A 23606-nucleotide genomic window follows, 5' to 3' on the forward strand; every position below is an offset into this window, starting at 1 on the left:
AAGAACCAGCTCTCCCCGTCGGGGAATCGAACCCCGGTCTTCCGCGTGACAGGCGGAGATACTGTCCACTATACTAACGAGGAGCCGTGCATGCTGCCGTTTCTCCCCCAACTGACGGCACTGCACTGACATAACTAAACAATGCATGGCTTCTTCTGACGCAGACCCAGCCCTAGCACCGTAAAATTTCTGATGGACCCATCATTAGCTGAAGTCGCATAACACTTGGAACACTACCCGTAGAGGGGTCATTGTTTGGACTCTTTTTTTTTTTTTTTTTTTTTAAATTGCGCTTTAAACAAAAAGTATTGCGTCAATGCAACTGAACAACATTAATTAGGAACACAGTGCGTCAAAAAGCAAAATGACAGTTAAAGGCATTTCGTTATTGAACTCTTTGATGACATCATTCAGCTAAGTTCAGTTTAAATAGTATCTGTGCAATAATTTGCAATCAAGTCAACGATATCGCTGTACATGAAGTGTCCCCAGCTCCGCCTGCCAGAAGCGACAGAGGCAAGAAACCAAAACTCGATCGGTGAAAGGATGGAGAAAAAACCCGGTGAGAAACCAGGCTCAGTCGGGGAGACAGTTCTCCCCTTGTCAGACGAAACCAGTAGATCAGCTCCAGGCTGCAGGAATGTCAGACTGTGCAGAAGAATCATCTGTTTCCTGTGGTCTTGTCCAGGTGGTCTTTACAAGGGATTTGTATCTGCGGCTCATCTAGTTGTCACGGTCTCCGCTGTGTTTCTGGGCCATAGAGGTCCTTTCTAGGTGTTGATCCACCATCTTCTCTGGATACGGACTGGATCCGGGTGACTGAAGCGGATACAGACTGGATCTGGTGGCTACGGTGACCTCGGAATAAGGGATTTCTTTAAAAGACTTTTTTTTTCATATAAGATTTTATCCAACTTTTCAGATAGAGGCATGAGAAAGAGATTGCCTTGATTGGGCTTTTGGTTATTGGTGGACCGAGAGGACTTTTTTGAGTTTTACTCCTCCCTTTTGGAGTGGGGGGGGGGGGGTGCTGACGAAACACATGTGGGCAGGCATTGTCACCCTTGATGACCCTTGGCGAGCGTAGTAGTTTAACAGAGGCAGCGCACAGGCCCGAGGGTTTGGAGACACAGCTCGAGTTTCTCTTCATTGTCTCATAAATCTTTCGCCTTTTACTAAAGATTTCCGTGGAGGGGAACTTTTGCGAGTGACCTGTATTTTTGGGTGCTCTGCTCACAGCAGAGCTACATCGAAATGTCAAGAGCAGAATCAGTTTGACCGTCCGGCAGCATGCTGCGAGAGGGCTTGCCACTGGTCATCGTCTGAATAGGCACTCTCTGCGTTTGACCACTTCGTGTTTATTTAGCCGGATGGGAAGGCAGCGCTTTCTTGTACGTGACGGGATGCAAATTCTTGAAGGCTCTCTTTAGTGACGGGTCCAAACAAAGATCTCATCTGCTCCTCTAGCCCTATCGGCGACTCGTGCACTTCGAGCCTTCTTAGTGACGGCGCAAGTTGCTGACTGCTGACTGCGTTGGTGGTATAGTGGTGAGCATAGCTGCCTTCCAAGCAGTTGACCCGGATTCGATTCCCGGCCAACGCATATCCTTTGGCTCGGGCTGACGTCGAAGCAGAACTCCCTCTGTGACCTGTGCCTCCACCCAAAACTTTTGGATGGAATAATTTCGGATGGACCCATCATTAGCTGAAGTCGCATAACACTTGCAACACTACCGGTAGCAGGGGTCATTGTTTGGACTCTTTTTTTTTTTTTTTTTTTTTTTAATTGCGCTTTAAACAAAAAGTATTGTGTCAATGCAACTGAACAACATTTATTAGGAACACAGTGCGTCAATAAAGCTACTGACTTCCGCCTGCGTTGGTGGTATAGTGGTGAGCATAGCTGCCTTCCAAGCAGTTGACCCGGGTTCGATTCCCGGCCAACGCATGTCCTTTGGCTCGGGCTGACGTCGAAGCAGAACTCCTTCTGTGACCTGCGACTCCAACCAAACATTTTGGATGGATCATTCGGAAGACGAAAAGAACCAGCTCTCCCCGTCGGGGAATCGAACCCCGGTCTTCCGCGTGACAGGCGGAGATACTGTCCACTATACTAACGAGGAGCCGTGCATGCTGCCGTTTCTCCCCCAACTGACGGCACTGCACTGACATAACTAAACAATGCATGGCTTCTTCTGACGCAGACCCAGCCCTAGCACCGTAAAATTTCTGATGGACCCATCATTTGCTGAAGTCGCATAACACTTGGAACACTACCCGTAGCAGGGGTCATTGTTTGGACTCTTTTTTTTTTTTTTTTTTTTTTAAATTGCGCTTTAAACAGAAAGTATTGCGTCAATGCAACTGAACAACATTAATTAGGAACACAGTGCGTCAAAAAGCAAAATGACAGTTAAAGGCATTTCGTTATTGAACTCTTTGATGACATCATTCAGCTAAGTTCAGTTTAAATAGTATCTGTGCAATAATTTGCAATCAAGTCAACGATATCGCTGTACATGAAGTGTCCCCAGCTCCGCCTGCCAGAAGCGACAGAGGCAAGAAACCAAAACTCGATCGGTGAAAGGATGGAGAAAAAACCCGGTGAGAAACCAGGCTCAGTCGGGGAGACAGTTCTCCCCTTGTCAGACGAAACCAGTAGATCAGCTCCAGGCTGCAGGAATGTCAGACTGTGCAGAAGAATCATCTGTTTCCTGTGGTCTTGTCCAGGTGGTCTTTACAAGGGATTTGTATCTGCGGCTCATCTAGTTGTCACGGTCTCCGCTGTGTTTCTGGGCCATAGAGGTCCTTTCTAGGTGTTGATCCACCATCTTCTCTGGATACGGACTGGATCCGGGTGACTGAAGCGGATACAGACTGGATCTGGTGGCTACGGTGACCTCGGAATAAGGGATTTCTTTAAAAGACTTTTTTTTTCATATAAGATTTTATCCAACTTTTCAGATAGAGGCATGAGAAAGAGATTGCCTTGATTGGGCTTTTGGTTATTATAGGCACTCTCTGCGTTTGACCACTTCGTGTTTATTTAGCCGGATGGGAAGGCAGCGCTTTCTTGTACGTGACGGGATGCAAATTCTTGAAGGCTCTCTTTAGTGACGGGTCCAAACAAAGATCTCATCTGCTCCTCTAGCCCTATCGGCGACTCGTGCACTTCGAGCCTTCTTAGTGACGGCGCAAGTTGCTGACTGCTGACTGCGTTGGTGGTATAGTGGTGAGCATAGCTGCCTTCCAAGCAGTTGGAGAGAGCAGTGCGCATGTCCTTTGGCTCGGGCTGACGTCGAAGCAGAACTCCCTCTGTGACCTGTGCCTCCACCCAAAACTTTTGGATGGAATAATTTCGGATGGACCCATCATTAGCTGAAGTCGCATAACACTTGCAACACTACCGGTAGCAGGGGTCATTGTTTGGACTCTTTTTTTTTTTTTTTTTTTTTTTAATTGCGCTTTAAACAAAAAGTATTGTGTCAATGCAACTGAACAACATTTATTAGGAACACAGTGCGTCAATAAAGCTACTGACTTCCGCCTGCGTTGGTGGTATAGTGGTGAGCATAGCTGCCTTCCAAGCAGTTGACCCGGGTTCGATTCCCGGCCAACGCATGTCCTTTGGCTCGGGCTGACGTCGAAGCAGAACTCCTTCTGTGACCTGCGACTCCAACCAAACATTTTGGATGGATCATTCGGAAGACGAAAAGAACCAGCTCTCCCCGTCGGGGAATCGAACCCCGGTCTTCCGCGTGACAGGTGGAGATACTGTCCACTATACTAACGAGGAGCCGTGCATGCTGCCGTTTCTCCCCCAACTGACGGCACTGCACTGACATAACTAAACAATGCATGGCTTCTTCTGACGCAGACCCAGCCCTAGCACCGTAAAATTTCTGATGGACCCATCATTAGCTGAAGTCGCATAACACTTGGAACACTACCCGTAGCAGGGGTCATTGTTTGGACTCTTTTTTTTTTTTTTTTTTTTAAATTGCGCTTTAAACAAAAAGTATTGCGTCAATGCAACTGAACAACATTAATTAGGAACACAGTGCGTCAAAAAGCAAAATGACAGTTAAAGGCATTTCGTTATTGAACTCTTTGATGACATCATTCAGCTAAGTTCAGTTTAAATAGTATCTGTGCAATAATTTGCAATCAAGTCAACGATATCGCTGTACATGAAGTGTCCCCAGCTCCGCCTGCCAGAAGCGACAGAGGCAAGAAACCAAAACTCGATCGGTGAAAGGATGGAGAAAAAACCCGGTGAGAAACCAGGCTCAGTCGGGGAGACAGTTCTCCCCTTGTCAGACGAAACCAGTAGATCAGCTCCAGGCTGCAGGAATGTCAGACTGTGCAGAAGAATCATCTGTTTCCTGTGGTCTTGTCCAGGTGGTCTTTACAAGGGATTTGTATCTGCGGCTCATCTAGTTGTCACGGTCTCCGCTGTGTTTCTGGGCCATAGAGGTCCTTTCTAGGTGTTGATCCACCATCTTCTCTGGATACGGACTGGATCCGGGTGACTGAAGCGGATACAGACTGGATCTGGTGGCTACGGTGACCTCGGAATAAGGGATTTCTTTAAAAGACTTTTTTTTTCATATAAGATTTTATCCAACTTTTCAGATAGAGGCATGAGAAAGAGATTGCCTTGATTGGGCTTTTGGTTATTATAGGCACTCTCTGCGTTTGACCACTTCGTGTTTATTTAGCCGGATGGGAAGGCAGCGCTTTCTTGTACGTGACGGGATGCAAATTCTTGAAGGCTCTCTTTAGTGACGGGTCCAAACAAAGATCTCATCTGCTCCTCTAGCCCTATCGGCGACTCGTGCACTTCGAGCCTTCTTAGTGACGGCGCAAGTTGCTGACTGCTGACTGCGTTGGTGGTATAGTGGTGAGCATAGCTGCCTTCCAAGCAGTTGGAGAGAGCAGTGCGCATGTCCTTTGGCTCGGGCTGACGTCGAAGCAGAACTCCCTCTGTGACCTGTGCCTCCACCCAAAATTTTGGATGGAATAATTTCGGATGGACCCATCATTAGCTGAAGTCGCATAACACTTGCAACACTACCCGTAGCAGGGGTCATTGTTTGGACTCTTTTTTTTTTTTTTTTTTTTTTAATTGCGCTTTAAACAAAAAGTATTGTGTCAATGCAACTGAACAACATTTATTAGGAACACAGTGCGTCAATAAAGCTACTGACTTCCGCCTGCGTTGGTGGTATAGTGGTGAGCATAGCTGCCTTCCAAGCAGTTGACCCGGATTCGATTCCCGGCCAACACATGTCCTTTGGCTCGGGCTGACGTCGAAGCAGAACTCCTTCTGTGACCTGCGACTCCAACCAAACATTTTGGATGGATCATTCGGAAGACGAAAAGAACCAGCTCTCCCCGTCGGGGAATCGAACCCCGGTCTTCCGCGTGACAGGCGGAGATACTGTCCACTATACTAACGAGGAGCCGTGCATGCTGCCGTTTCTCCCCCAACTGACGGCACTGCACTGACATAACTAAACAATGCATGGCTTCTTCTGACGCAGACCCAGCCCTAGCACCGTAAAATTTCTGATGGACCCATCATTAGCTGAAGTCGCATAACACTTGGAACACTACCCGTAGCAGGGGTCATTGTTTGGACTCTTTTTTTTTTTTTTTTTTTTTTTAAATTGCGCTTTAAACAAAAAGTATTGCGTCAATGCAACTGAACAACATTAATTAGGAACACAGTGCGTCAAAAAGCAAAATGACAGTTAAAGGCATTTCGTTATTGAACTCTTTGATGACATCATTCAGCTAAGTTCAGTTTAAATAGTATCTGTGCAATAATTTGCAATCAAGTCAACGATATCGCTGTACATGAAGTGTCCCCAGCTCCGCCTGCCAGAAGCGACAGAGGGAAGAAACCAAAACTCGATCGGTGAAAGGATGGAGAAAAAACCCGGTGAGAAACCAGGCTCAGTCGGGGAGACAGTTCTCCCCTTGTCAGACGAAACCAGTAGATCAGCTCCAGGCTGCAGGAATGTCAGACTGTGCAGAAGAATCATCTGTTTCCTGTGGTCTTGTCCAGGTGGTCTTTACAAGGGATTTGTATCTGCGGCTCATCTAGTTGTCACGGTCTCCGCTGTGTTTCTGGGCCATAGAGGTCCTTTCTAGGTGTTGATCCACCATCTTCTCTGGATACGGACTGGATCCGGGTGACTGAAGCGGATACAGACTGGATCTGGTGGCTACGGTGACCTCGGAATAAGGGATTTCTTTAAAAGACTTTTTTTTTCATATAAGATTTTATCCAACTTTTCAGATAGAGGCATGAGAAAGAGATTGCCTTGATTGGGCTTTTGGTTATTGGTGGACCGAGAGGACTTTTTTGAGTTTTACTCCTCCCTTTTGGAGTGGGGGGGGGGGGGGGGTGCTGACTAAACACATGTGGGCAGGCATTGTCACCCTTGATGACCCTTGGCGAGCGTAGTAGTTTAACAGAGGCAGCGCACAGGCCCGAGGGTTTGGAGACACAGCTCGAGTTTCTCTTCATTGTCGCATAAATCTTTCGCCTTTTACTAAAGATTTCCGTGGAGGGGAACTTTTGCGAGTGACCTGTATTTTTGGGTGCTCTGCTCACAGCAGAGCTACATCGAAATGTCAAGAGCAGAATCAGTTTGACCGTCAGGCAGCATGCTGCGAGAGGGCTTGCCACTGGTCATCGTCTGAATAGGCACTCTCTGCGTTTGACCACTTCGTGTTTATTTAGCCGGATGGGAAGGCAGCGCTTTCTTGTACGTGACGGGATGCAAATTCTTGAAGGCTCTCTTTAGTGACGGGTCCAAACAAAGATCTCATCTGCTCCTCTAGCCCTATCGGCGACTCGTGCACTTCGAGCCTTCTTAGTGACGGCGCAAGTTGCTGACTGCTGACTGCGTTGGTGGTATAGTGGTGAGCATAGCTGCCTTCCAAGCAGTTGACCCGGATTCGATTCCCGGCCAACGCATATCCTTTGGCTCGGGCTGACGTCGAAGCAGAACTCCCTCTGTGACCTGTGCCTCCACCCAAAACTTTTGGATGGAATAATTTCGGATGGACCCATCATTAGCTGAAGTCGCATAACACTTGCAACACTACCGGTAGCAGGGGTCATTGTTTGGACTCTTTTTTTTTTTTTTTTTTTTTTTTAATTGCGCTTTAAACAAAAAGTATTGTGTCAATGCAACTGAACAACATTTATTAGGAACACAGTGCGTCAATAAAGCTACTGACTTCCGCCTGCGTTGGTGGTATAGTGGTGAGCATAGCTGCCTTCCAAGCAGTTGACCCGGGTTCGATTCCCGGCCAACGCATGTCCTTTGGCTCGGGCTGACGTCGAAGCAGAACTCCTTCTGTGACCTGCGACTCCAACCAAACATTTTGGATGGATCATTCGGAAGACGAAAAGAACCAGCTCTCCCCGTCGGGGAATCGAACCCCGGTCTTCCGCGTGACAGGCGGAGATACTGTCCACTATACTAACGAGGAGCCGTGCATGCTGCCGTTTCTCCCCCAACTGACGACACTGCACTGACATAACTAAACAATGCATGGCTTCTTCTGACGCAGACCCAGCCCTAGCACCGTAAAATTTCTGATGGACCCATCATTAGCTGAAGTCGCATAACACTTGGAACACTACCCGTAGCAGGGGTCATTGTTTGGACTCTTTTTTTTTTTTTTTTTTTTTTAAATTGCGCTTTAAACAAAAAGTATTGCGTCAATGCAACTGAACAACATTAATTAGGAACACAGTGCGTCAAAAAGCAAAATGACAGTTAAAGGCATTTCGTTATTGAACTCTTTGATGACATCATTCAGCTAAGTTCAGTTTAAATAGTATCTGTGCAATAATTTGCAATCAAGTCAACGATATCGCTGTACATGAAGTGTCCCCAGCTCCGCCTGCCAGAAGCGACAGAGGGAAGAAACCAAAACTCGATCGGTGAAAGGATGGAGAAAAAACCCGGTGAGAAACCAGGCTCAGTCGGGGAGACAGTTCTCCCCTTGTCAGACGAAACCAGTAGATCAGCTCCAGGCTGCAGGAATGTCAGACTGTGCAGAAGAATCATCTGTTTCCTGTGGTCTTGTCCAGGTGGTCTTTACAAGGGATTTGTATCTGCGGCTCATCTAGTTGTCACGGTCTCCGCTGTGTTTCTGGGCCATAGAGGTCCTTTCTAGGTGTTGATCCACCATCTTCTCTGGATACGGACTGGATCCGGGTGACTGAAGCGGATACAGACTGGATCTGGTGGCTACGGTGACCTCGGAATAAGGGATTTCTTTAAAAGACTTTTTTTTTCATATAAGATTTTATCCAACTTTTCAGATAGAGGCATGAGAAAGAGATTGCCTTGATTGGGCTTTTGGTTATTATAGGCACTCTCTGCGTTTGACCACTTCGTGTTTATTTAGCCGGATGGGAAGGCAGCGCTTTCTTGTACGTGACGGGATGCAAATTCTTGAAGGCTCTCTTTAGTGACGGGTCCAAACAAAGATCTCATCTGCTCCTCTAGCCCTATCGGCGACTCGTGCACTTCGAGCCTTCTTAGTGACGGCGCAAGTTGCTGACTGCTGACTGTGTTGGTGGTATAGTGGTGAGCATAGCTGCCTTCCAAGCAGTTGACCCGGATTCGATTCCCGGCCAACGCATATCCTTTGGCTCGGGCTGACGTCGAAGCAGAACTCCCTCTGTGACCTGTGCCTCCACCCAAAACTTTTGGATGGAATAATTTCGGATGGACCCATCATTAGCTGAAGTCGCATAACACTTGCAACACTACCGGTAGCAGGGGTCATTGTTTGGACTCTTTTTTTTTTTTTTTTTTTTTTTAATTGCGCTTTAAACAAAAAGTATTGTGTCAATGCAACTGAACAACATTTATTAGGAACACAGTGCGTCAATAAAGCTACTGACTTCCGCCTGCGTTGGTGGTATAGTGGTGAGCATAGCTGCCTTCCAAGCAGTTGACCCGGGTTCGATTCCCGGCCAACGCATGTCCTTTGGCTCGGGCTGACGTCGAAGCAGAACTCCTTCTGTGACCTGCGACTCCAACCAAACATTTTGGATGGATCATTCGGAAGACGAAAAGAACCAGCTCTCCCCGTCGGGGAATCGAACCCCGGTCTTCCGCGTGACAGGTGGAGATACTGTCCACTATACTAACGAGGAGCCGTGCATGCTGCCGTTTCTCCCCCAACTGACGGCACTGCACTGACATAACTAAACAATGCATGGCTTCTTCTGACGCAGACCCAGCCCTAGCACCGTAAAATTTCTGATGGACCCATCATTAGCTGAAGTCGCATAACACTTGGAACACTACCCGTAGCAGGGGTCATTGTTTGGACTCTTTTTTTTTTTTTTTTTTTTAAATTGCGCTTTAAACAAAAAGTATTGCGTCAATGCAACTGAACAACATTAATTAGGAACACAGTGCGTCAAAAAGCAAAATGACAGTTAAAGGCATTTCGTTATTGAACTCTTTGATGACATCATTCAGCTAAGTTCAGTTTAAATAGTATCTGTGCAATAATTTGCAATCAAGTCAACGATATCGCTGTACATGAAGTGTCCCCAGCTCCGCCTGCCAGAAGCGACAGAGGCAAGAAACCAAAACTCGATCGGTGAAAGGATGGAGAAAAAACCCGGTGAGAAACCAGGCTCAGTCGGGGAGACAGTTCTCCCCTTGTCAGACGAAACCAGTAGATCAGCTCCAGGCTGCAGGAATGTCAGACTGTGCAGAAGAATCATCTGTTTCCTGTGGTCTTGTCCAGGTGGTCTTTACAAGGGATTTGTATCTGCGGCTCATCTAGTTGTCACGGTCTCCGCTGTGTTTCTGGGCCATAGAGGTCCTTTCTAGGTGTTGATCCACCATCTTCTCTGGATACGGACTGGATCCGGGTGACTGAAGCGGATACAGACTGGATCTGGTGGCTACGGTGACCTCGGAATAAGGGATTTCTTTAAAAGACTTTTTTTTTCATATAAGATTTTATCCAACTTTTCAGATAGAGGCATGAGAAAGAGATTGCCTTGATTGGGCTTTTGGTTATTATAGGCACTCTCTGCGTTTGACCACTTCGTGTTTATTTAGCCGGATGGGAAGGCAGCGCTTTCTTGTACGTGACGGGATGCAAATTCTTGAAGGCTCTCTTTAGTGACGGGTCCAAACAAAGATCTCATCTGCTCCTCTAGCCCTATCGGCGACTCGTGCACTTCGAGCCTTCTTAGTGACGGCGCAAGTTGCTGACTGCTGACTGCGTTGGTGGTATAGTGGTGAGCATAGCTGCCTTCCAAGCAGTTGGAGAGAGCAGTGCGCATGTCCTTTGGCTCGGGCTGACGTCGAAGCAGAACTCCCTCTGTGACCTGTGCCTCCACCCAAAATTTTGGATGGAATAATTTCGGATGGACCCATCATTAGCTGAAGTCGCATAACACTTGCAACACTACCCGTAGCAGGGGTCATTGTTTGGACTCTTTTTTTTTTTTTTTTTTTTTTAATTGCGCTTTAAACAAAAAGTATTGTGTCAATGCAACTGAACAACATTTATTAGGAACACAGTGCGTCAATAAAGCTACTGACTTCCGCCTGCGTTGGTGGTATAGTGGTGAGCATAGCTGCCTTCCAAGCAGTTGACCCGGATTCGATTCCCGGCCAACACATGTCCTTTGGCTCGGGCTGACGTCGAAGCAGAACTCCTTCTGTGACCTGCGACTCCAACCAAACATTTTGGATGGATCATTCGGAAGACGAAAAGAACCAGCTCTCCCCGTCGGGGAATCGAACCCCGGTCTTCCGCGTGACAGGCGGAGATACTGTCCACTATACTAACGAGGAGCCGTGCATGCTGCCGTTTCTCCCCCAACTGACGGCACTGCACTGACATAACTAAACAATGCATGGCTTCTTCTGACGCAGACCCAGCCCTAGCACCGTAAAATTTCTGATGGACCCATCATTAGCTGAAGTCGCATAACACTTGGAACACTACCCGTAGCAGGGGTCATTGTTTGGACTCTTTTTTTTTTTTTTTTTTTTTTTAAATTGCGCTTTAAACAAAAAGTATTGCGTCAATGCAACTGAACAACATTAATTAGGAACACAGTGCGTCAAAAAGCAAAATGACAGTTAAAGGCATTTCGTTATTGAACTCTTTGATGACATCATTCAGCTAAGTTCAGTTTAAATAGTATCTGTGCAATAATTTGCAATCAAGTCAACGATATCGCTGTACATGAAGTGTCCCCAGCTCCGCCTGCCAGAAGCGACAGAGGGAAGAAACCAAAACTCGATCGGTGAAAGGATGGAGAAAAAACCCGGTGAGAAACCAGGCTCAGTCGGGGAGACAGTTCTCCCCTTGTCAGACGAAACCAGTAGATCAGCTCCAGGCTGCAGGAATGTCAGACTGTGCAGAAGAATCATCTGTTTCCTGTGGTCTTGTCCAGGTGGTCTTTACAAGGGATTTGTATCTGCGGCTCATCTAGTTGTCACGGTCTCCGCTGTGTTTCTGGGCCATAGAGGTCCTTTCTAGGTGTTGATCCACCATCTTCTCTGGATACGGACTGGATCCGGGTGACTGAAGCGGATACAGACTGGATCTGGTGGCTACGGTGACCTCGGAATAAGGGATTTCTTTAAAAGACTTTTTTTTTCATATAAGATTTTATCCAACTTTTCAGATAGAGGCATGAGAAAGAGATTGCCTTGATTGGGCTTTTGGTTATTGGTGGACCGAGAGGACTTTTTTGAGTTTTACTCCTCCCTTTTGGAGTGGGGGGGGGGGGGGGGTGCTGACTAAACACATGTGGGCAGGCATTGTCACCCTTGATGACCCTTGGCGAGCGTAGTAGTTTAACAGAGGCAGCGCACAGGCCCGAGGGTTTGGAGACACAGCTCGAGTTTCTCTTCATTGTCGCATAAATCTTTCGCCTTTTACTAAAGATTTCCGTGGAGGGGAACTTTTGCGAGTGACCTGTATTTTTGGGTGCTCTGCTCACAGCAGAGCTACATCGAAATGTCAAGAGCAGAATCAGTTTGACCGTCAGGCAGCATGCTGCGAGAGGGCTTGCCACTGGTCATCGTCTGAATAGGCACTCTCTGCGTTTGACCACTTCGTGTTTATTTAGCCGGATGGGAAGGCAGCGCTTTCTTGTACGTGACGGGATGCAAATTCTTGAAGGCTCTCTTTAGTGACGGGTCCAAACAAAGATCTCATCTGCTCCTCTAGCCCTATCGGCGACTCGTGCACTTCGAGCCTTCTTAGTGACGGCGCAAGTTGCTGACTGCTGACTGCGTTGGTGGTATAGTGGTGAGCATAGCTGCCTTCCAAGCAGTTGACCCGGATTCGATTCCCGGCCAACGCATATCCTTTGGCTCGGGCTGACGTCGAAGCAGAACTCCCTCTGTGACCTGTGCCTCCACCCAAAACTTTTGGATGGAATAATTTCGGATGGACCCATCATTAGCTGAAGTCGCATAACACTTGCAACACTACCGGTAGCAGGGGTCATTGTTTGGACTCTTTTTTTTTTTTTTTTTTTTTTTTAATTGCGCTTTAAACAAAAAGTATTGTGTCAATGCAACTGAACAACATTTATTAGGAACACAGTGCGTCAATAAAGCTACTGACTTCCGCCTGCGTTGGTGGTATAGTGGTGAGCATAGCTGCCTTCCAAGCAGTTGACCCGGGTTCGATTCCCGGCCAACGCATGTCCTTTGGCTCGGGCTGACGTCGAAGCAGAACTCCTTCTGTGACCTGCGACTCCAACCAAACATTTTGGATGGATCATTCGGAAGACGAAAAGAACCAGCTCTCCCCGTCGGGGAATCGAACCCCGGTCTTCCGCGTGACAGGCGGAGATACTGTCCACTATACTAACGAGGAGCCGTGCATGCTGCCGTTTCTCCCCCAACTGACGACACTGCACTGACATAACTAAACAATGCATGGCTTCTTCTGACGCAGACCCAGCCCTAGCACCGTAAAATTTCTGATGGACCCATCATTAGCTGAAGTCGCATAACACTTGGAACACTACCCGTAGCAGGGGTCATTGTTTGGACTCTTTTTTTTTTTTTTTTTTTTTTAAATTGCGCTTTAAACAAAAAGTATTGCGTCAATGCAACTGAACAACATTAATTAGGAACACAGTGCGTCAAAAAGCAAAATGACAGTTAAAGGCATTTCGTTATTGAACTCTTTGATGACATCATTCAGCTAAGTTCAGTTTAAATAGTATCTGTGCAATAATTTGCAATCAAGTCAACGATATCGCTGTACATGAAGTGTCCCCAGCTCCGCCTGCCAGAAGCGACAGAGGGAAGAAACCAAAACTCGATCGGTGAAAGGATGGAGAAAAAACCCGGTGAGAAACCAGGCTCAGTCGGGGAGACAGTTCTCCCCTTGTCAGACGAAACCAGTAGATCAGCTCCAGGCTGCAGGAATGTCAGACTGTGCAGAAGAATCATCTGTTTCCTGTGGTCTTGTCCAGGTGGTCTTTACAAGGGATTTGTATCTGCGGCTCATCTAGTTGTCACGGTCTCCGCTGTGTTTCTGGGCCATAGAGGTCCTTTCTAGGTGTTGATCCACCATCTTCTCTGGATACGGACTGGATCCGGGTGACTGAAGCGGATACAGACTGGATCTGGTGGCTACGGTGACCTCGGAATAAGGGATTTCTTTAAAAGACTTTTTTTTTCATATAAGATTTTATCCAACTTTTCAGATAGAGGCATGAGAAAGAGATTGCCTTGATTGGGCTTTTGGTTATTATAGGCACTCTCTGCGTTTGACCACTTCGTGTTTATTTAGCCGGATGGGAAGGCAGCGCTTTCTTGTACGTGACGGGATGCAAATTCTTGAAGGCTCTCTTTAGTGACGGGTCCAAACAAAGATCTCATCTGCTCCTCTAGCCCTATCGGCGACTCGTGCACTTCGAGCCTTCTTAGTGACGGCGCAAGTTGCTGACTGCTGACTGTGTTGGTGGTATAGTGGTGAGCATAGCTGCCTTCCAAGCAGTTGACCCGGATTCGATTCCCGGCCAACGCATATCCTTTGGCTCGGGCTGACGTCGAAGCAGAACTCCCTCTGTGACCTGTGCCTCCACCCAAAACTTTTGGATGGAATAATTTCGGATGGACCCATCATTAGCTGAAGTCGCATAACACTTGCAACACTACCGGTAGCAGGGGTCATTGTTTGGACTCTTTTTTTTTTTTTTTTTTTTTTTAATTGCGCTTTAAACAAAAAGTATTGTGTCAATGCAACTGAACAACATTTATTAGGAACACAGTGCGTCAATAAAGCTACTGACTTCCGCCTGCGTTGGTGGTATAGTGGTGAGCATAGCTGCCTTCCAAGCAGTTGACCCGGGTTCGATTCCCGGCCAACGCATGTCCTTTGGCTCGGGCTGACGTCGAAGCAGAACTCCTTCTGTGACCTGCGACTCCAACCAAACATTTTGGATGGATCATTCGGAAGACGAAAAGAACCAGCTCTCCCCGTCGGGGAATCGAACCCCGGTCTTCCGCGTGACAGGTGGAGATACTGTCCACTATACTAACGAGGAGCCGTGCATGCTGCCGTTTCTCCCCCAACTGACGGCACTGCACTGACATAACTAAACAATGCATGGCTTCTTCTGACGCAGACCCAGCCCTAGCACCGTAAAATTTCTGATGGACCCATCATTAGCTGAAGTCGCATAACACTTGGAACACTACCCGTAGCAGGGGTCATTGTTTGGACTCTTTTTTTTTTTTTTTTTTTTAAATTGCGCTTTAAACAAAAAGTATTGCGTCAATGCAACTGAACAACATTAATTAGGAACACAGTGCGTCAAAAAGCAAAATGACAGTTAAAGGCATTTCGTTATTGAACTCTTTGATGACATCATTCAGCTAAGTTCAGTTTAAATAGTATCTGTGCAATAATTTGCAATCAAGTCAACGATATCGCTGTACATGAAGTGTCCCCAGCTCCGCCTGCCAGAAGCGACAGAGGCAAGAAACCAAAACTCGATCGGTGAAAGGATGGAGAAAAAACCCGGTGAGAAACCAGGCTCAGTCGGGGAGACAGTTCTCCCCTTGTCAGACGAAACCAGTAGATCAGCTCCAGGCTGCAGGAATGTCAGACTGTGCAGAAGAATCATCTGTTTCCTGTGGTCTTGTCCAGGTGGTCTTTACAAGGGATTTGTATCTGCGGCTCATCTAGTTGTCACGGTCTCCGCTGTGTTTCTGGGCCATAGAGGTCCTTTCTAGGTGTTGATCCACCATCTTCTCTGGATACGGACTGGATCCGGGTGACTGAAGCGGATACAGACTGGATCTGGTGGCTACGGTGACCTCGGAATAAGGGATTTCTTTAAAAGACTTTTTTTTTCATATAAGATTTTATCCAACTTTTCAGATAGAGGCATGAGAAAGAGATTGCCTTGATTGGGCTTTTGGTTATTATAGGCACTCTCTGCGTTTGACCACTTCGTGTTTATTTAGCCGGATGGGAAGGCAGCGCTTTCTTGTACGTGACGGGATGCAAATTCTTGAAGGCTCTCTTTAGTGACGGGTCCAAACAAAGATCTCATCTGCTCCTCTAGCCCTATCGGCGACTCGTGCACTTCGAGCCTTCTTAGTGACGGCGCAAGTTGCTGACTGCTGACTGCGTTGGTGGTATAGTGGTGAGCATAGCTGCCTTCCAAGCAGTTGGAGAGAGCAGTGCGCATGTCCTTTGGCTCGGGCTGACGTCGAAGCAGAACTCCCTCTGTGACCTGTGCCTCCACCCAAAATTTTGGATGGAATAATTTCGGATGGACCCATCATTAGCTGAAGTCGCATAACACTTGCAACACTACCCGTAGCAGGGGTCATTGTTTGGACTCTTTTTTTTTTTTTTTTTTTTTTAATTGCGCTTTAAACAAAAAGTATTGTGTCAATGCAACTGAACAACATTTATTAGGAACACAGTGCGTCAATAAAGCTACTGACTTCCGCCTGCGTTGGTGGTATAGTGGTGAGCATAGCTGCCTTCCAAGCAGTTGACCCGGATTCGATTCCCGGCCAACACATGTCCTTTGGCTCGGGCTGACGTCGAAGCAGAACTCCTTCTGTGACCTGCGACTCCAACCAAACATTTTGGATGGATCATTCGGAAGACGAAAAGAACCAGCTCTCCCCGTCGGGGAATCGAACCCCGGTCTTCCGCGTGACAGGCGGAGATACTGTCCACTATACTAACGAGGAGCCGTGCATGCTGCCGTTTCTCCCCCAACTGACGGCACTGCACTGACATAACTAAACAATGCATGGCTTCTTCTGACGCAGACCCAGCCCTAGCACCGTAAAATTTCTGATGGACCCATCATTAGCTGAAGTCGCATAACACTTGGAACACTACCCGTAGCAGGGGTCATTGTTTGGACTCTTTTTTTTTTTTTTTTTTTTTTTAAATTGCGCTTTAAACAAAAAGTATTGCGTCAATGCAACTGAACAACATTAATTAGGAACACAGTGCGTCAAAAAGCAAAATGACAGTTAAAGGCATTTCGTTATTGAACTCTTTGATGACATCATTCAGCTAAGTTCAGTTTAAATAGTATCTGTGCAATAATTTGCAATCAAGTCAACGATATCGCTGTACATGAAGTGTCCCCAGCTCCGCCTGCCAGAAGCGACAGAGGGAAGAAACCAAAACTCGATCGGTGAAAGGATGGAGAAAAAACCCGGTGAGAAACCAGGCTCAGTCGGGGAGACAGTTCTCCCCTTGTCAGACGAAACCAGTAGATCAGCTCCAGGCTGCAGGAATGTCAGACTGTGCAGAAGAATCATCTGTTTCCTGTGGTCTTGTCCAGGTGGTCTTTACAAGGGATTTGTATCTGCGGCTCATCTAGTTGTCACGGTCTCCGCTGTGTTTCTGGGCCATAGAGGTCCTTTCTAGGTGTTGATCCACCATCTTCTCTGGATACGGACTGGATCCGGGTGACTGAAGCGGATACAGACTGGATCTGGTGGCTACGGTGACCTCGGAATAAGGGATTTCTTTAAAAGACTTTTTTTTTCATATAAGATTTTATCCAACTTTTCAGATAGAGGCATGAGAAAGAGATTGCCTTGATTGGGCTTTTGGTTATTGGTGGACCGAGAGGACTTTTTTGAGTTTTACTCCTCCCTTTTGGAGTGGGGGGGGGGGGGGGGTGCTGACTAAACACATGTGGGCAGGCATTGTCACCCTTGATGACCCTTGGCGAGCGTAGTAGTTTAACAGAGGCAGCGCACAGGCCCGAGGGTTTGGAGACACAGCTCGAGTTTCTCTTCATTGTCGCATAAATCTTTCGCCTTTTACTAAAGATTTCCGTGGAGGGGAACTTTTGCGAGTGACCTGTATTTTTGGGTGCTCTGCTCACAGCAGAGCTACATCGAAATGTCAAGAGCAGAATCAGTTTGACCGTCAGGCAGCATGCTGCGAGAGGGCTTGCCACTGGTCATCGTCTGAATAGGCACTCTCTGCGTTTGACCACTTCGTGTTTATTTAGCCGGATGGGAAGGCAGCGCTTTCTTGTACGTGACGGGATGCAAATTCTTGAAGGCTCTCTTTAGTGACGGGTCCAAACAAAGATCTCATCTGCTCCTCTAGCCCTATCGGCGACTCGTGCACTTCGAGCCTTCTTAGTGACGGCGCAAGTTGCTGACTGCTGACTGCGTTGGTGGTATAGTGGTGAGCATAGCTGCCTTCCAAGCAGTTGACCCGGATTCGATTCCCGGCCAACGCATATCCTTTGGCTCGGGCTGACGTCGAAGCAGAACTCCCTCTGTGACCTGTGCCTCCACCCAAAACTTTTGGATGGAATAATTTCGGATGGACCCATCATTAGCTGAAGTCGCATAACACTTGCAACACTACCGGTAGCAGGGGTCATTGTTTGGACTCTTTTTTTTTTTTTTTTTTTTTTTTAATTGCGCTTTAAACAAAAAGTATTGTGTCAATGCAACTGAACAACATTTATTAGGAACACAGTGCGTCAATAAAGCTACTGACTTCCGCCTGCGTTGGTGGTATAGTGGTGAGCATAGCTGCCTTCCAAGCAGTTGACCCGGGTTCGATTCCCGGCCAACGCATGTCCTTTGGCTCGGGCTGACGTCGAAGCAGAACTCCTTCTGTGACCTGCGACTCCAACCAAACATTTTGGATGGATCATTCGGAAGACGAAAAGAACCAGCTCTCCCCGTCGGGGAATCGAACCCCGGTCTTCCGCGTGACAGGCGGAGATACTGTCCACTATACTAACGAGGAGCCGTGCATGCTGCCGTTTCTCCCCCAACTGACGACACTGCACTGACATAACTAAACAATGCATGGCTTCTTCTGACGCAGACCCAGCCCTAGCACCGTAAAATTTCTGATGGACCCATCATTAGCTGAAGTCGCATAACACTTGGAACACTACCCGTAGCAGGGGTCATTGTTTGGACTCTTTTTTTTTTTTTTTTTTTTTTAAATTGCGCTTTAAACAAAAAGTATTGCGTCAATGCAACTGAACAACATTAATTAGGAACACAGTGCGTCAAAAAGCAAAATGACAGTTAAAGGCATTTCGTTATTGAACTCTTTGATGACATCATTCAGCTAAGTTCAGTTTAAATAGTATCTGTGCAATAATTTGCAATCAAGTCAACGATATCGCTGTACATGAAGTGTCCCCAGCTCCGCCTGCCAGAAGCGACAGAGGGAAGAAACCAAAACTCGATCGGTGAAAGGATGGAGAAAAAACCCGGTGAGAAACCAGGCTCAGTCGGGGAGACAGTTCTCCCCTTGTCAGACGAAACCAGTAGATCAGCTCCAGGCTGCAGGAATGTCAGACTGTGCAGAAGAATCATCTGTTTCCTGTGGTCTTGTCCAGGTGGTCTTTACAAGGGATTTGTATCTGCGGCTCATCTAGTTGTCACGGTCTCCGCTGTGTTTCTGGGCCATAGAGGTCCTTTCTAGGTGTTGATCCACCATCTTCTCTGGATACGGACTGGATCCGGGTGACTGAAGCGGATACAGACTGGATCTGGTGGCTACGGTGACCTCGGAATAAGGGATTTCTTTAAAAGACTTTTTTTTTCATATAAGATTTTATCCAACTTTTCAGATAGAGGCATGAGAAAGAGATTGCCTTGATTGGGCTTTTGGTTATTGGTGGACCGAGAGGACTTTTTTGAGTTTTACTCCTCCCTTTTGGAGTGGGGGGGGGGGGGTGCTGACTAAACACATGTGGGCAGGCATTGTCACCCTTGATGACCCTTGGCGAGCGTAGTAGTTTAACAGAGGCAGCGCACAGGCCCGAGGGTTTGGAGACACAGCTCGAGTTTCTCTTCATTGTCGCATAAATCTTTTGCCTTTTACTAAAGATTTCCGTGGAGGGGAACTTTTGCGAGTGACCTGTATTTTTGGGTGCTCTGCTCACAGCAGAGCTACATCGAAATGTCAAGAGCAGAATCAGTTTGACCGTCAGGCAGCATGCTGCGAGAGGGCTTGCCACTGGTCATCGTCTGAATAGGCACTCTCTGCGTTTGACCACTTCGTGTTTATTTAGCCGGATGGGAAGGCAGCGCTTTCTTGTACGTGACGGGATGCAAATTCTTGAAGGCTCTCTTTAGTGACGGGTCCAAACAAAGATCTCATCTGCTCCTCTAGCCCTATCGGCGACTCGTGCACTTCGAGCCTTCTTAGTGACGGCGCAAGTTGCTGACTGCTGACTGCGTTGGTGGTATAGTGGTGAGTATAGCTGCCTTCCAAGCAGTTGACCCGGATTCGATTCCCGGCCAACGCATATCCTTTGGCTCGGGCTGACGTCGAAGCAGAACTCCCTCTGTGACCTGTGCCTCCACCCAAAACTTTTGGATGGAATAATTTCGGATGGACCCATCATTAGCTGAAGTCGCATAACACTTGCAACACTACCGGTAGCAGGGGTCATTGTTTGGACTCTTTTTTATTTTATTTTTTTTTTTTAATTGCGCTTTAAACAAAAAGTATTGTGTCAATGCAACTGAACAACATTTATTAGGAACACAGTGCGTCAATAAAGCTACTGACTTCCGCCTGCGTTGGTGGTATAGTGGTGAGCATAGCTGCCTTCCAAGCAGTTGACCCGGGTTCGATTCCCGGCCAACGCATGTCCTTTGGCTCGGGCTGACGTCGAAGCAGAACTCCTTCTGTGACCTGCGACTCCAACCAAACATTTTGGATGGATCATTCGGAAGACGAAAAGAACCAGCTCTCCCCGTCGGGGAATCGAACCCCGGTCTTCCGCGTGACAGGCGGAGATACTGTCCACTATACTAACGAGGAGCCGTGCATGCTGCCGTTTCTCCCCCAACTGACGGCACTGCACTGACATAACTAAACAATGCATGGCTTCTTCTGACGCAGACCCAGCCCTAGCACCGTAAAATTTCTGATGGACCCATCATTAGCTGAAGTCGCATAACACTTGGAACACTACCCGTAGCAGGGGTCATTGTTTGGACTCTTTTTTTTTTTTTTTTTTTTTTAAATTGCGCTTTAAACAAAAAGTATTGCGTCAATGCAACTGAACAACATTAATTAGGAACACAGTGCGTCAAAAAGCAAAATGACAGTTAAAGGCATTTCGTTATTGAACTCTTTGATGACATCATTCAGCTAAGTTCAGTTTAAATAGTATCTGTGCAATAATTTGCAATCAAGTCAACGATATCGCTGTACATGAAGTGTCCCCAGCTCCGCCTGCCAGAAGCGACAGAGGGAAGAAACCAAAACTCGATCGGTGAAAGGATGGAGAAAAAACCCGGTGAGAAACCAGGCTCAGTCGGGGAGACAGTTCTCCCCTTGTCAGACGAAACCAGTAGATCAGCTCCAGGCTGCAGGAATGTCAGACTGTGCAGAAGAATCATCTGTTTCCTGTGGTCTTGTCCAGGTGGTCTTTACAAGGGATTTGTATCTGCGGCTCATCTAGTTGTCACGGTCTCCGCTGTGTTTCTGGGCCATAGAGGTCCTTTCTAGGTGTTGATCCACCATCTTCTCTGGATACGGACTGGATCCGGGTGACTGAAGCGGATACAGACTGGATCTGGTGGCTACGGTGACCTCGGAATAAGGGATTTCTTTAAAAGACTTTTTTTTTCATATAAGATTTTATCCAACTTTTCAGATAGAGGCATGAGAAAGAGATTGCCTTGATTGGGCTTTTGGTTATTATAGGCACTCTCTGCGTTTGACCACTTCGTGTTTATTTAGCCGGATGGGAAGGCAGCGCTTTCTTGTACGTGACGGGATGCAAATTCTTGAAGGCTCTCTTTAGTGACGGGTCCAAACAAAGATCTCATCTGCTCCTCTAGCCCTATCGGCGACTCGTGCACTTCGAGCCTTCTTAGTGACGGCGCAAGTTGCTGACTGCTGACTGTGTTGGTGGTATAGTGGTGAGCATAGCTGCCTTCCAAGCAGTTGACCCGGATTCGATTCCCGGCCAACGCATATCCTTTGGCTCGGGCTGACGTCGAAGCAGAACTCCCTCTGTGACCTGTGCCTCCACCCAAAACTTTTGGATGGAATAATTTCGGATGGACCCATCATTAGCTGAAGTCGCATAACACTTGCAACACTACCGGTAGCAGGGGTCATTGTTTGGACTCTTTTTTTTTTTTTTTTTTTTTTTTAATTGCGCTTTAAACAAAAAGTATTGTGTCAATGCAACTGAACAACATTTATTAGGAACACAGTGCGTCAATAAAGCTACTGACTTCCGCCTGCGTTGGTGGTATAGTGGTGAGCATAGCTGCCTTCCAAGCAGTTGACCCGGGTTCGATTCCCGGCCAACGCATGTCCTTTGGCTCGGGCTGACGTCGAAGCAGAACTCCTTCTGTGACCTGCGACTCCAACCAAACATTTTGGATGGATCATTCGGAAGACGAAAAGAACCAGCTCTCCCCGTCGGGGAATCGAACCCCGGTCTTCCGCGTGACAGGCGGAGATACTGTCCACTATACTAACGAGGAGCCGTGCATGCTGCCGTTTCTCCCCCAACTGACGGCACTGCACTGACATAACTAAACAATGCATGGCTTCTTCTGACGCAGACCCAGCCCTAGCACCGTAAAATTTCTGATGGACCCATCATTTGCTGAAGTCGCATAACACTTGGAACACTACCCGTAGCAGGGGTCATTGTTTGGACTCTTTTTTTTTTTTTTTTTTTTAAATTGCGCTTTAAACAGAAAGTATTGCGTCAATGCAACTGAACAACATTAATTAGGAACACAGTGCGTCAAAAAGCAAAATGACAGTTAAAGGCATTTCGTTATTGAACTCTTTGATGACATCATTCAGCTAAGTTCAGTTTAAATAGTATCTGTGCAATAATTTGCAATCAAGTCAACGATATCGCTGTACATGAAGTGTCCCCAGCTCCGCCTGCCAGAAGCGACAGAGGCAAGAAACCAAAACTCGATCGGTGAAAGGATGGAGAAAAAACCCGGTGAGAAACCAGGCTCAGTCGGGGAGACAGTTCTCCCCTTGTCAGACGAAACCAGTAGATCAGCTCCAGGCTGCAGGAATGTCAGACTGTGCAGAAGAATCATCTGTTTCCTGTGGTCTTGTCCAGGTGGTCTTTACAAGGGATTTGTATCTGCGGCTCATCTAGTTGTCACGGTCTCCGCTGTGTTTCTGGGCCATAGAGGTCCTTTCTAGGTGTTGATCCACCATCTTCTCTGGATACGGACTGGATCCGGGTGACTGAAGCGGATACAGACTGGATCTGGTGGCTACGGTGACCTCGGAATAAGGGATTTCTTTAAAAGACTTTTTTTTTCATATAAGATTTTATCCAACTTTTCAGATAGAGGCATGAGAAAGAGATTGCCTTGATTGGGCTTTTGGTTATTGGTGGACCGAGAGGACTTTTTTGAGTTTTACTCCTCCCTTTTGGAGTGGGGGGGGGGGGGGGGGGGGTAGTGACTAAACACATGTGGGCAGGCATTGTCACCCTTGATGACCCTTGGCGAGCGTAGTAGTTTAACAGAGGCAGCGCACAGGCCCGAGGGTTTGGAGACACAGCTCGAGTTTCTCTTCATTGTCGCATAAATCTTTCGCCTTTTACTAAAGATTTCCGTGGAGGGGAACTTTTGCGAGTGACCTGTATTTTTGGGTGCTCTGCTCACAGCAGAGCTACATCGAAATGTCAAGAGCAGAATCAGTTTGACCGTCAGGCAGCATGCTGCGAGAGGGCTTGCCACTGGTCATCGTCTGAATAGGCACTCTCTGCGTTTGACCACTTCGTGTTTATTTAGCCGGATGGGAAGGCAGCGCTTTCTTGTACGTGACGGGATGCAAATTCTTGAAGGCTCTCTTTAGTGACGGGTCCAAACAAAGATCTCATCTGCTCCTCTAGCCCTATCGGCGACTCGTGCACTTCGAGCCTTCTTAGTGACGGCGCAAGTTGCTGACTGCTGACTGCGTTGGTGGTATAGTGGTGAGCATAGCTGCCTTCCAAGCAGTTGACCCGGATTCGATTCCCGGCCAACGCATATCCTTTGGCTCGGGCTGACGTCGAAGCAGAACTCCCT

At 47.3% G+C, this 23606-nt stretch overlaps 6 non-coding genes across 6 annotated transcripts; all 6 read left to right on the top strand.

The window, feature by feature from the left end:
* Nucleotides 1-1131: 1131 nt before the first annotated feature.
* On the top strand, nt 1132-1246 carry LOC127980985 (U5 spliceosomal RNA). The gene has a single exon (XR_008159980.1). It is a non-coding gene; the product is annotated as a U5 spliceosomal RNA (small nuclear RNA).
* Nucleotides 1247-6519: 5273 nt separating this feature from the next.
* LOC127980786 (U5 spliceosomal RNA) lies at nt 6520-6634 on the top strand. The gene has a single exon (XR_008159792.1). It is a non-coding gene; the product is annotated as a U5 spliceosomal RNA (small nuclear RNA).
* A 5285-nt stretch (nt 6635-11919) lies between these two features.
* On the top strand, nt 11920-12034 carry LOC127980788 (U5 spliceosomal RNA). The gene has a single exon (XR_008159794.1). It is a non-coding gene; the product is annotated as a U5 spliceosomal RNA (small nuclear RNA).
* A 5285-nt stretch (nt 12035-17319) lies between these two features.
* On the top strand, nt 17320-17434 carry LOC127980789 (U5 spliceosomal RNA). The gene has a single exon (XR_008159795.1). It is a non-coding gene; the product is annotated as a U5 spliceosomal RNA (small nuclear RNA).
* A 1928-nt stretch (nt 17435-19362) lies between these two features.
* Nucleotides 19363-19477, top strand: LOC127980883 (U5 spliceosomal RNA). The gene has a single exon (XR_008159884.1). It is a non-coding gene; the product is annotated as a U5 spliceosomal RNA (small nuclear RNA).
* Nucleotides 19478-23095: 3618 nt separating this feature from the next.
* Nucleotides 23096-23210, top strand: LOC127980791 (U5 spliceosomal RNA). Its single transcript, XR_008159796.1, has one exon. It is a non-coding gene; the product is annotated as a U5 spliceosomal RNA (small nuclear RNA).
* Nucleotides 23211-23606: the final 396 nt, after the last annotated feature.

Source organism: Carassius gibelio, chromosome B19 (assembly GCF_023724105.1).
Source record: "Carassius gibelio isolate Cgi1373 ecotype wild population from Czech Republic chromosome B19, carGib1.2-hapl.c, whole genome shotgun sequence".
NCBI lineage: Eukaryota > Metazoa > Chordata > Actinopteri > Cypriniformes > Cyprinidae > Carassius > Carassius gibelio.